This window comes from Solanum lycopersicum, chromosome 12 (assembly GCF_036512215.1).
Source record: "Solanum lycopersicum chromosome 12, SLM_r2.1".
Lineage (NCBI taxonomy): Eukaryota > Viridiplantae > Streptophyta > Magnoliopsida > Solanales > Solanaceae > Solanum > Solanum lycopersicum.
In genome coordinates, this window is record NC_090811.1 from 28412155 (window position 1) to 28426112 (window position 13958).

At 29.3% G+C, this 13958-nt stretch overlaps 1 long non-coding RNA gene across 1 annotated transcript; it reads left to right on the forward strand.

The window, feature by feature from the left end:
• The first annotated feature begins 1989 nt into the window (after positions 1-1989).
• On the forward strand, positions 1990-10963 carry LOC138340706 (uncharacterized). The gene is made up of 3 exons (XR_011213442.1): positions 1990-8339; positions 9297-9375; positions 10445-10963. It is a non-coding gene; the product is annotated as an uncharacterized lncRNA (long non-coding RNA).
• The last annotated feature ends 2995 nt before the right edge of the window (positions 10964-13958 follow it).

A 13958-nucleotide genomic window follows, 5' to 3' on the forward strand; every position in this document is an offset into this window, starting at 1 on the left:
CTAAAATAATTCTATGTGTTGGAATAAGCTAAAATGTTGTAAGTGTTTGAATAGCCTACAATATTCTAAGTGTTAGAATGCTTGATTTCTGTTATGTGTGAGAATGTATTTTGAATTCAAAAATATTATATCTGTTAGAATATTAAGTGTTGGAACTTAGTTTAAATTCTTTGAGGACAAGTGTTAGACATATGTAAAATGTAATCATCGATTTAGCCGTCGATGTAACTGTTGTAATTACCTTGTGAAGAATTATTGTAGGGTGGATATTCGTATAAGGAAGAAAATAATATTTCAATCCTTAGAAAAATTTGTGAATCCTTTTACTTTGTTTATTTAATATTAATAAAAGGTTGGGAACAGTTCACATACGTTGGTTGTGTTGTTATTTTGTTTACTACCTAAGAAAAACTAAGTTAAGTATTTCTATAATTACCCAAATTTGTGAGATTTAAGTGTGAAGTTTTCAAGTGTTTGTAGACTTCCTATGAGTGGTGTTAGATAAAAAAAAATTGACCCTCTTCAATTGGTATCAGAGCGTGTTCGAACAATGGTGAAGAATGGATAACGTAGGGAAGTAGTGCACAACGTTGAAGCCTTCGTTGGGATCACTGATGAAATAAGAGATCACCCAACATTAACGGATCTAATGATGCATATTATCAATTTTAGACTAGATGGTGACAATATTTTAGGGGACATGGTGTGTTTAAGAGAGATGTTGACGAACACATGGAGTAGACTAATTTTTATAAGGCTACAAAGGTACAATTGGAGGGACTGCAGAAGGGAAATAAATACCTTCGCGCAAAGATAATTGTACTATGTCATAATGTTGCAATGTTAAGTTCAAATCTTTGAAAGTCATCTAAGGTTAAAATTCAGGAACCTAAAGCCTTTGGAGGCACATGGAGTTCTAAAGAACTAGGTTAAGCTAAAGAATGAAATGTGTGATGAATTTTTTCCAAGCAACGCCTCTTGGCTTGCATGGGATAAGTTGAAGAGATGAGGCAGACGGGTTTTGTGTGGGATTATATTAAGGAATTTACCTCTATGATTTATATATTCAAAACATGTCTGATGAGGATAAATATCTAACTTCATTGCGGGTATGTAAGGATGGGCTAAAAACAATCTTTTGAGGCAGAATGTCTAAGATTTTCCAGGGGCAATTGTTGCTGCTGATTTGTAAGCAGATTTCCGAAAGACTTGACCTCCTACTGATGTTCCTTTTTCTTCAAAATCCAAGAATAAGAGTGACAATAAATGGGACTGCAAAAGGTAGAATCGTAAAGACTATGCCAATGATAAAGAGAAGGCACCAATGAAGGAAGAAAATAAAAAAAACATGTCAAAGAACAAGGATGGAAATTCGAAAGATTGTTGGACTTGAGGTGGTCTTCATTTGGCGAAGTGTTGTATGAATAGAGAAAGAGTGAATACTTTGCTTGCTAGAAGATTAAATCAGGATGAAGAAGAAGAGGAAGTTCTGGCCGCTATGGCAAATCTGTTAGATTTCTCTTTGAATCATATTCGCTAATAATATTTAGTAGACGTCTGATGTGAGGAAAAATACACATTTTTTAATCATTATAAACCTCACATTTATAATTTCGTTATAAGCATAAATTTTATGGATTTCTTTAATTGCAAATCATATTTGTAGGATTAATTTGGTAGAAAAACAAAAAAGTTTGGAACTAAAACAAATTAAAGATGGAAGGTTGAAGAAAGAAATCATGAAGACAACTTAATGGATTAAATTAACTAAAAATAATATATTTATGTATATGGAAATTGTGGCTCAAATTGAGAATTTCAATTCTCTCGCTATTTTGCAGCTGCCACATGTCAGCCGCTAAGCCATCCAATTTCTTGGAATGCGGCGGCAACAATATATTACAGAAACAAAAAATAATATACGGAATTCAATTCCTTTAAGGTTTTGTTTTCCTAATTTTTTTTTACTCGGTTGTTTTATTTAGGGTTTCCTAAATTTATAAATAAAAAATACAAATTATTATTTGAGGAAGCCAAAAAACAAGATAATAGAAATAATATAAAATTTCTTATGGCTTAGGATCTTTGCAAGAGCCACTATGGAGGCCAGAGAATTATTGTTTGTTATTTCATTTCCTTTATTATTTATTTGTATTCATGGTTAATAAAAGATAGTTAACTATTGTTCTTAACTTTTTATGATTAACACAACCATATTTATTTTAATAAATTTCGATTGTGTTTTGAGATAATTACTAGCTAAACTACAAACTAGATGTGAGGGAATCATAAGCGACTAATAAAGTATAAATAGTAATTAAGCAATTCTCAGATAGGTTTTTGCATGTATTGATAATTCTTTCGTTTGGAAGTCTTTTTAACGGTGGCCAACGTCATCTGTTGTATCTGATTCATTTATTGCGTCTATTTCTAGATTTTCATTTAATTTTTATTTCATCTTATTTATCTCATTAGTTAATTCAAATTCTTTATATTTTTCTTCCTATTTCTCTTTTTGTTTGGTTTCATATAATAATTTTAGCTTAGCCATTTTTTTTTCTAATTCACTTATTCTTGTATTTTTTATTTCTTCTTGATGTCGTACTTCTTATTTTGCTTGCATTCTTATTCTTTCAATTTCTTTTGATTTATCTATTTCTTCATTTTCTTTTGTTATTCTTATCATAGATGTTAGACTATCTTCTAATTTCACTGTTACAAGATACAAACTTTTTTAAACCTAAACCCTAGAGCAAAAGATACCAAAAATCCAAACAAAAATTATATCACCCAATACCTATAAGGATACAACAAACTAATAGCATAACCAGGAACAAATCCAAATCTAGTAGCAACTTGCTACAATTACGGGCTAATAAGCACAATATATACTATAACTGGAGACGAAATAGCTAAAATACCTGAGCTAGATAAGGCACTTCTGCAATATAAAGGAATAACTAAAGGAACTTTATTTTATATAAAGTTCTACTCAGCAACAACGGAAATACTATATGAAGAAATTAAACCTACAATACAAGTTATTAAGATAGGTTTAACTAGAGATATGATAATACAAGAAAAAATAGATGTACAAGAAGAAATACAGAAGGTGGATATCCCAGATTTGTATGCAAACAAAAGAACTATTGGGATAGCTACCATATTAAATGAGCTATCAAACAACTTCCTAAATGAAAATGCAATTTGGAGTTATTACAACAGAGATCAACAATGATATACTCCAATTGTAGAGATATAAGAGCAGCAGATATGGAAGACGTACGACAATGGATATTAAGTCTGCTGAAGTCAGAAGAAACACCTACAACAAGAGCTATCAGGAAAAATTTCATTTCTTCAAACTTGATGACCAGATACTGCAAACTAATTGGACAAAAGTATCCAGATCATCTATGTACAATATACGACGGAGAAAATAACTATATTCCTGAAGTCCAGCTAGAATGAAGACATACGTAAAGTAGGAATAGTAGTGTCTGTAAAGTATAAATAGTAGTGTCGGCCATATTTAAAAAAGCAAAGGCCAATATATAAAGAAGTAAAGTTGTAAATAGTATGTCGGCCATATAAAACATAAAGGCCAATTATGTGTATCTTGTTTTCTTGTGTCGGCCGAGTATAAATAGGCCAGGTGTAAAGTATTGTATGTAAAGGAGTGTCGGCCATTTGGCAAAAGTGTTGAGTTTTCTTGTATAAATACAGGGCTTTCCCTCATAATAAAATCATCTCTTTTCCTCTACAACTCTCTCTCTCTTAATTCCGCCTCCACACTAAAATTGGTATCAGAGCTAGTTAACAAAATAAAAAAAAACAAATCCGATATGCCAAATCTACAGAAACAGGTATACTCATTTATATCCATGAGTAGCTAAACTGCTTTATTCCAAATAATCTCTTGTTGATTATAATTATTTATCATGCTCTAATAAAGTTATAATAACCATCTTTAGAAAGTTTGCTACAGAAATATTCTGCGAATAGGTATGCCCAGACTACGCTATCCTAAGGTTGAAACCGATAGGCAAGAAGGCCGTTTAGGGGAGTAAACAGAGTTGACGCGCTGTTAGGATAACTGATCAAAGAAGAAAACTGTAGTAATGACAAGACAAGATGATTATTAAACCATTATTATTACATAATAAATAAGTATAATTTATTAAGAGGTTGGAAGGAATAAAATTTTAGTGAAAATGAAAATTATTAAAATGAACTCTTACTTACTGGATGATGATGTTAATTATAAGATATTAATACTTTATATATTGAAACATCTGAATACTGATATAAAAAGAATAATTTATGATAAATTATTAACATACGAGGTAATAGAAGTAACAACTCAAGGTTGAGCTAAATTAGTTATATAAGATGATTTTTATGATAATAATTTTGACATAGATTTATATGATGATCTAGAATTATTCATAGATCAATGATAAATTACATGTACTTACAATATTGGAAAGAAACTAAAGAAAACACAGATCAACTTGAAAAATTGTTAATTGAATATTTGTATATTTATCTAAGAACTCGAGAAAATGAATATTAAGAATATATTGTAAATAACGCAAATGAAATACAACAATTAGATCTACCTAAAAAGAATATTATGAAAAAATATTTTATTCTTAAAAACATTAAGAATAATAAAACATCAAGTAAAGTAACTAAAATAACAAAAACTAAAATAGAAAGAAAAGTGCGAAAAATATGGAAAAAGTTAAAACCCTTATACATAGAATATGAACTATCACAACTTACTAAAACAAATAATGATAAGACAAATCATTTGATAAACATAATTTCAAAAACAGAATATAAATATGTTTGTTATTTGAAAAAATGATATGAACAAAGAAATATATAAGCAACAACTGATAGAAAAAATAGATGAAAAAAAGACAAGAACTACAACATAGGAAAGAAAGATTAAAAGAAAATATGTTAGCAGGAGTATGTAAAAAATCAATATTAGCACAAAGAAAAGTTATATTTATGTTAGAAATACAAATAGATTGCCTTGAATATAGGTTACAACATAATATAATTTATAAATTATAATGAATAAAGAAGAATTTGCAGTAGACGAAAAGACATATGAAAACCAAGATGGATTAACAATAAAAATAATATTTTCAAATTTAGGAAGAAGATATAAAAAAAATAGGAAATAACTTATATTTGATGCTAGAAAAAGAAACAGCGAAATTAGAAGATAGTCTAACAAGTGTGATAAAAATAACAAAAGAAAATGATGAAATAGATAAATCAAAAGAAATTGAAAGAATAAGAATGCAAGCAAAACAAGAAGTACGACATCTTGAAGAAATAAAAAATACAATAATAAGTGAATTAGAAAAAGAATTGGATAAGCTAAAATTATTATATAAAACCAATTCAAAAGAGAAACAGGAAAAAAAAGATAAAGAACTTGAATTAACTAATGAGATAAATAAGATGAAACAAAAATTAAATGAAAATTTAGAAATAGACGAAATAAATGAATCAGATACAACAAACAATCAAAAATCAGAAATAAGTGATATAAGTGAAACATACACAGAAATTTTAGAACAAATAAATAAGCCGAGAAAATTAGAAATAAATACAGGAGATATGAATCGACCCAGTACATCAAGAGTTAAAACTCCAGATAATAGTCCTAGAAGTAGTCCTAAATTGACAGCATCAACTTACTATACAGAAAATTATGAACAATCAGATAGAACAAATGCAATATGGAATAGTAGATTAAATGAAAAATGGACACCTAAACCGATAATCGAACAATATAACTTTTTAGATCTAGATTGTGTTACAGATATAAATAAAGCAATACTATTATGGGTAGGAAATATATCTAAACAACTAATTGATAAAAAAATAACAACAAAAGAAACGCCGAAATATAGAGAAAGAACATTTGTTGGAACAAAAAAATTATGGATAGAAAATTTACCCCCAGAAAGTCTAGAAACACTTAGAAGTGATAAGAAAATAGATGGATCTCCATCAACAATAAATATATAGATATATTACATAAATATGAATTAGCAATAATAAATGAATTTGGTGGTATGACCACAGAAATAAAAGAACAAAATAGAGAAAAATAATAAATAGACAACTTATGAAAAAATTAGCTATATATAAAATGTGTTATATAGAAGAATACACATGTGCATTCAAAGAATATTATTACAAAGCAAGATATGATATAAATGAAAAAAAAATAAGACAATAATAATTTACTAAACTACCAGAATCATTTAGTACAAAAATAATTAAACATTGGAACAATGAAGGATAAACAGATACTTTAGGATCTAGAATAAAATTTTTATATCAATGGTTTATATAACTATGTGAAAAACAAAAAGAAAAAATAAAAATGGAAAAAGTATTAATTAAAAATTTAGCGTGTTGTAAAAATAAAACAACACCACAATTTGGATGTACAAATAAATATTATAAAAAACCAAGACCTAAACGACACAAAAAATATAGAAAAACCAAAACTAGATATAACTACAAAAAACCAAAACAAAGATATTATGTAAAAAATTATAAAACAAAAAGACCGTATAGACCAAAGAGAAAACTATCAGAATGTACTTGTTATAACTGCAGAAAAAAAGGACATTTAGCTAGAGATTGTAAGTTACCTAAAAATCCAAGAGGAAAACAAATTGCAGAATTAATTATAGACAATGAAGAATACATGCAAATAGAATATATAGACTATGAACTAAGTCAAAACGATAGTATATATGAAGTATCAGACATAGAAACTGAAAATGAAGAAGAAAATATTGATCTAGAAAATGATGTAATGAACGAAGAAATCTAATGTCTGAAGACGACATAAAAATAATATCTAATGAAGACTATCAAAATGAAGAATTATCAGAACAAAAAATTATATTTGATAATACAATTTTTGAACAAATAAAAGGAAAAGAATTAGATTTAAGTGTCGAAAAAATACTTGAAATACCTACCTTAAGGAACTTGTTATAAAAGACAAAAAGATGAATATTATGTAGTTAGCCAGAAAGAACACATCATAGATTGCAAATATGCAAAAGGAAAGGCACAAATACCTATACTAAATAAGAGGATAATTAATAAAGAAATACAAGATATAAAATCTAAAACACCTATAAAATACGTACATTTAGGAGGAATAGAAATATTGATAAAAGCTTGTTTTAGAGAAGGAATAGATACACCTATTGAAATATACTTACCAGATGATAGAATTATACTCCCTATAGAAAAAAGTGTAATAAGTGTAGTAAGAGGAAATTTAATAACCAAAAATTTAAATTTATAATAAGTGTCAACTACTCAGTAGCATTAAAAGATAGAAATATAGATAAATCATTAGCTTTATATAGGAAAATGTCCAGAATAGAACTAGCACTAGGAAGTAAAATATTCACAGCAAGATGTAAGAACCTATATATACTAACAACAAAACATAATGTAACAGCAAGAAATAAAATTGATAAATAAAGGTAGAAAATCCTTTTAAAAAAATAATTACCATAATAGTCAACAATGACTATACCTATAAAGAAATAGACATAGAAGAAGATTTAGAAATTGTAAAAGAAAGATTAAGCACTTTAATTGTACCAAATATATTAACAAGAGCTACCTCATCAAGAATGAGTATATCTAAAAGAAATTATGAAATCCCATAAAATTTATTAGATAAAGAAGAGATAAGACCATACCATTACTTTATAACAAGGATAATAGACCAAAGAAGATATAAGATTTTGATAAATACAGTACAAGAAGAGAATTATATAACGAGAGAATTAGTATTAGAAACAGAAATTATAGAAAAAAGACACTTATGCCCCAGATTACCTGGTGAAATAGTAAACGCATACGAAGAGATAACAGAAAAAGAAATAATTATAGGAGGAATATCCTTGATAATACCATTTAAAATCTACCAAGGAAACCAAAATATTAGCTTAGGAATAAATGTAACGACTCATTTAGACGTTTTAAATATTAGAGCTTTTTATTTCATAATATACTATTTCAATACAATTTAAATAGGTATTTTGGACCATTCATAACTACAATTATAGAAATAATGGGATAGTTTTAATAACTTATTTAGTTGGTGGGTAAAGAAAATAACATTTAAATTTAGTAATGGGTCACTTTTACCATGGTTATAATTAGTTATATAAGAATGTTGGGAAATATATAATCTGAAAAGGGAAAAGAAGGAAAAACTAACCTAGCGAATTCTTTATTGGCGGCATCTACAAGAACCGGCAAGCCAGGTAATATTCGATGGTATTCTGGTATTGATTGTGTCTTAGTTTATTACATTGATTATGTAATTAAGGTTGGTTTGGAATTACGGTTAGATGATGGCGTTGTATTGAAGACAATGTTTACTGCCATTAACTTGTTAATTTACAGCGAGATGGTTTCAAGGATTAGGAATATTATCTTAAAAATCATTAGGAGATTGCTCTTTTGCCAAAACTGTTTGTTTAGTATAATGGTGTATATATGTAGTTGTATTGTTAACCTTCTGGCCATGTATCAATTTAAAATAAACAAAGACCATATAATCCAAAATTCATACATCATTAAGTATATTTCTTGAAGTTAAAGTTGTTGATCCTTATCTTTAATAAGCAAACACATGTCATTTAGAAGATGCATAAAGAATATAGTGGCATCCTAGGTATATGTTGTACTCGCAGGTAGTTAACAATTATCATTTATATTGTCGGTTAGGAATAGTTGAAAGTTTTGGCTCTTAGAAACTACATGACTAATTGTATCTCTATGTTGGAAAACTTATGATTATGGATTATGTTTGTTGGAGGGTAATTAATGAACAATAAGGAGTAAGTGGGGGATGATCTTTAGTGGTTACAGGTTGTGTTAGGGGTAGGAATATATGATTGCTTCAGTTTATTTTATTAGGTTTATTCGATCCAAGTTTTGCTCGTAACTTTACGGATTATTTAGGGTTTCTTATCTTATTTTTTTGCTATAGTTACTTAAATAAAAATCAAGATTGAATATAATGAGAGACCTAACTAAATATTAGGTGTATTGAATCATTTAAATTTATTTAAAGTTATGCTAATTGGAGGAATTAAGATTTATCCCTAGATGTGAACTTTATGAATGATTATATAATTAGATGTGTTTTTGGGTTTAGACTAGACATAAAATAATACGAGCGTTTATAGACTCATTTACAAATTATGTATATATAGTTGATAGATTGGAAAGGTTCGAAAGCATTGAGGAAAGGAAAAGCATTGGAGCTTGCTTGAATTCGGTTCTTCGGTGGAGGTAGGTTATGGTTTATGCTATTTGATGGTAAACTTTTAATAGTGATTGATATGCCTTGAATTATATTGTGAAGTTCTCTATGTACTTGACTGTGTGATTTGGTTGTGTGGTTTGTGATAGGTCTGAAATCCTGAGACCGTAGAATTTATATTCTCTAACCCTCTCTATCGAAGTGATGCCTTGAATAAAGAAGCTTGATGAAAATAATATAATAATGAATTGAAAGCGGTTATAATAAAGGATAAATTAAAAGTATAAATGGATCGGAGTGTCACGTTCCTACACGTAGTAATAGGGGATCGGGTGTCACGTTCCGACACCTAGTAATAGGGGATCGGGTGTCACGTTCCGACACGTAGTAATAGGGGATCGGGTGTCACGTTCCGACACATAGTAATAGGGGATCGGGTGTCACGTTCCGACACGTAGTATTAGGGGATCGGGTGTCACGTTCCGACACGTAGTAATAGGGGATCGGGTGTCACATTTCGACACGTAGTATTAGGGGATCGGGTGTCACCTTTCGACACGTAGTAATAGGGGATCGGGTGTCACGTTCAGACACGTAGTAATAGGGGATCGGGTGTCACGTTCCGACACGTAGTAATAGGGGATTGGGTGTCACGTTCCGACACATAGTATTAGGGGATCGGGTGTCACGTTCTGACACGTAGTATTAGGGGATCGGAGTGTCACGTTCCGACACGGTAGCATTAGGGGATCGGAGTGTCACGTTCCGATACGATAATAATAAAGAGAAGTAATCTTGAATTATGTTAGCATACTCAAATTCGAAGAAACTATCTCCCAAAATGGTTTGGTTTGGAGGCATGAGTTCTCATGTGTGATCTTGATATCATTGACTTATTACGAGCTTACTTTAATGTTGTTTATACTTGTTCATGTTGTTTGTTGTTATCACCTTTTAAGTGCTATAGTTGAGTTCATACTATTATTTATTGTATATTAATTCCTTTTTTGGGTTGGACGATGATATCTACTCTGTACATGTTGCCCCCGTACTGAGTCCTACTTGTGTTTTTCTTTGTTTTCCTTTTATGAAATGCAGCGAGTGTACCTATGACTTCAGATGTCCCTCAGCTCTAGCCAGCCTCCCGCATATCAAGTTCCAGGGTGAGCTATTCATTCAAGCCCGTGTTGGATTCTTTCGGTCATGACATGATGTCCTATACTTTCGGACACATACCATTTTATTCATTTATTTTGGTGTCTTTGATACTCTTAGACTTAGTAATTAGAGATTAGATGTCCTTCATGTGATGACTTTCAGGTTTTGGGAAATGATAGTTAATAAATTTTGAAGTTTCCGCAATATTTTGTTATTCATAGTTGAATTATTGGTACATGTTGGGATTTAAGTTTCTTGGTTCGTCCACCTAGGTAGTTAAGTGTGGATGCCACTCACGACTCATTTTGGGTCGTGACAATAAAATGGTTAGAAAAAGTTTAACCATATAATATAGAAAATTAACAATTAACAATAACTTGCCAAAATAAGAAGATAATTATCAAAAGAACAAAATGAATAATGAAAATATATATACTTGCAAAAATTATAGTAGAAGAATACCACAACAGATATTATACCCCTATGATAGATACAGGAGCAGAAGCGAATATATGTAAATATAATTGTTTACCAGAAGATAAATGGGAAAAATTAAAGACACCTATGGTGGTAACAAGATTTAATAATGAAGGAAGTATGATTACATATAAAGCAAAAAATATAAAAATACAAATATGGGATAAAATACTAACAATAGAAGAAATGTACAATTTTGAATTTACAACAAAAGATATGTTATTAGAAATGCCATTTCTAGAAAGATTTTACCCACATATTATAACAAAAATACATTGGTGGTTTACTACACCATGTGGAAATAAAGTAAGAGCAAAAAGGGTAATAATAAACAACATAAACCTATAGAATGGATAAAATGAAGTGAAAAAATAAACCAAGAAATGGAAAATATAAGTAAAAATCAAATAACACAATTAGAAATTATCATATTTGCAATAGATAAAGTTAAAATAATTAATGAACAACTAGAATTATTATATAGTGAAAATCCATTACAAGGATGAGAAAAGCATAAGATGAAAGTAAAAATTGAATTAATAGATGAAAATAGTATCATAACGCAAAAGACATTAAAATATAATTTTGATGATTTAGAAGAATTTAAAATGCATATAGATGAACTATTGAAAAATAATTATATACAAGAAAGTAATGGTAAGCATACAAGTCCAGCATTTATAGTTAATAAACATAGTGAACAAAAACGAGGTAAAAGTAGAATGGTCATAGATTATCACAACTTAAATGCCAAAACTAAAACATATAATTACCCAATACCAAATAAGATACTAAAGATAAGACAAATACAAGGATATAACTATTTCAGCAAATTTGATTGTAAATCAGAATTTTATCATTTAAAGCTAGAAGAAGAATCTAAACAATTAACATCATTTACTGTACCACAAGGATTTTATGAATGGAATGTTCTACCATTTGGATATAAAAATGCACCAGGTAGATACCAACATTTTATGCATAATTATTTTAATCAATTAGAAAACTGCATTGTTTATATAGATGATATATTATTATATTCAAAAACACAAGATGAACATATTAGATTATTAGAAAAATTTATACATATAATTAAACACTCTTGCATAAGCCTAAGTAAAAAGAAAGCAAAAATTATGAAACCTCAGATAGAATTTCTAGGAATACAAATAGATAAAAATGGAATAAAACTGCAAACAAATATAGTACAAAAAATTGTTAATAGTGATGAAAATATGGATACAAAAAAGAAATTACAATCATTTTTAGGGGTAGTAAATCAGGTAAGAGAATACATACAAAAATTAGCAGAATACCTAAAACCATTGCATAAAAAACTTAGGAAAGATGTTGAATATTATTTTGATAATAAAGATAAAGATCATATAAGACGTATCAAGCATTTATGCAAAAAATTATCAAAACTATATTTTCCAGATAAAGAAAAACAATTTATATATATATATTAGAAACAGACTCAAGTAATTGTAGTTATGGAGGAGTTTTAAAGTACAGATATGATAATGAACAAACTGAACATCATTGTAGATATTACTCAGGATCATATACAGAAGCACAACTAAAATGGGAAATAAATAGGAAAGAGTTATTTGGATTATATAAATGTTTATTAGCGTTTGAACCATATATAGTTTACAATGAATTTATTGTGAGAACAGATAATACACAAGTTAAGTGGTGGATTACTGGAAAATTACAAGATTCAGTTACAACTAAAGAAAGAAGAAGATTGGTATTAAATATACTAAATTTTACATTTACAATTGAAGTAATTAAGACTGATAAAATTCTTATTGCAGACTATCTATCCAAAAAAAGATACAATGGAGAAAATACTAGCTATGATGACAAACCTTTGTCAAAAAATGAAGAAGATAGAAAACGAAGTACAAGTATTAAAAGAAACAGTTAAAAGTCAGCAGCATGACTTAAAAAATGCGGAGCTAAGTCAGCAACATGACTTAAAAAATGTGGAGCTAAGTCAGCAGCATGACTTAAAAATGCGGAGCTAGAAGGTGACGTTGGGAAACACCTAAAAACCCATAACAAAACAATATATACAGCTGCAGGAAGCGCATCTACAGGAAGCACATCTGCAGGAGGAATATCTACAAAAAAAGAAGAAGGTTAGATGAATTATACAAACAAAAATATGAATAAATTATTCTCTAAATCATACTCTCCACAAAATACCCAAAAAGATATACTCTAGATGTCACCGTACCCATATTTGGGTTCACAGATACTGCAACCTCCTTATTATATTGTGGCATCATGGCTTGAGACAATACTAGAAAAGCATTTCTAAAACCTACATTAGTCATTTCTCAGCCAAAGGATCAATCGAAATTTGAGAATCTTGAGGAGGAGCCTCTTGATTCGCATTTCTTCTAGAATATGCCCGTCGAGTAGTTATATCATGTAGAATATTAGACAAGTATTAGGAGAGAGGCATTATAGGGTTAAACTCTATCGCATGACTGTAGAGTGATGAATGGAATGGAGTTTCTTAAACATCTTATTGATTCTTATTAATTAATTAGGTGTGTTTAGTGCTCAAGAAGAACACTCTACTCGATGTAGCTTATGAGACTTTCAAAGACCTCTCTAGACCTTGTGCTCTGATTATCAAGTTTGTCATGACCCAATGATTCCCCATAGGCGTAACTAGGGCATAAGACCTCGAGATTCCCCATACAATTAACTTAGCATTCATCATCCAAGATAATACAACAAAGAATTTAATAGGCAGTATTAACCTAGCTGAGTTTTATAAAGAAAAGCGTAAATCCAAACATTATCTTAGTGCCATGTAGCATATAAGATTTTATCTACACGTAGCCCATACATCAAAGTTCCAAACCTGAAAGTAAGGAAAATTGTAAAAAAAAAATGTTTGTTCCTCAAAGCTTGAGAAGTCACCAAAGCTTTGAATCTCCTAGAAAAACTCTAGCAA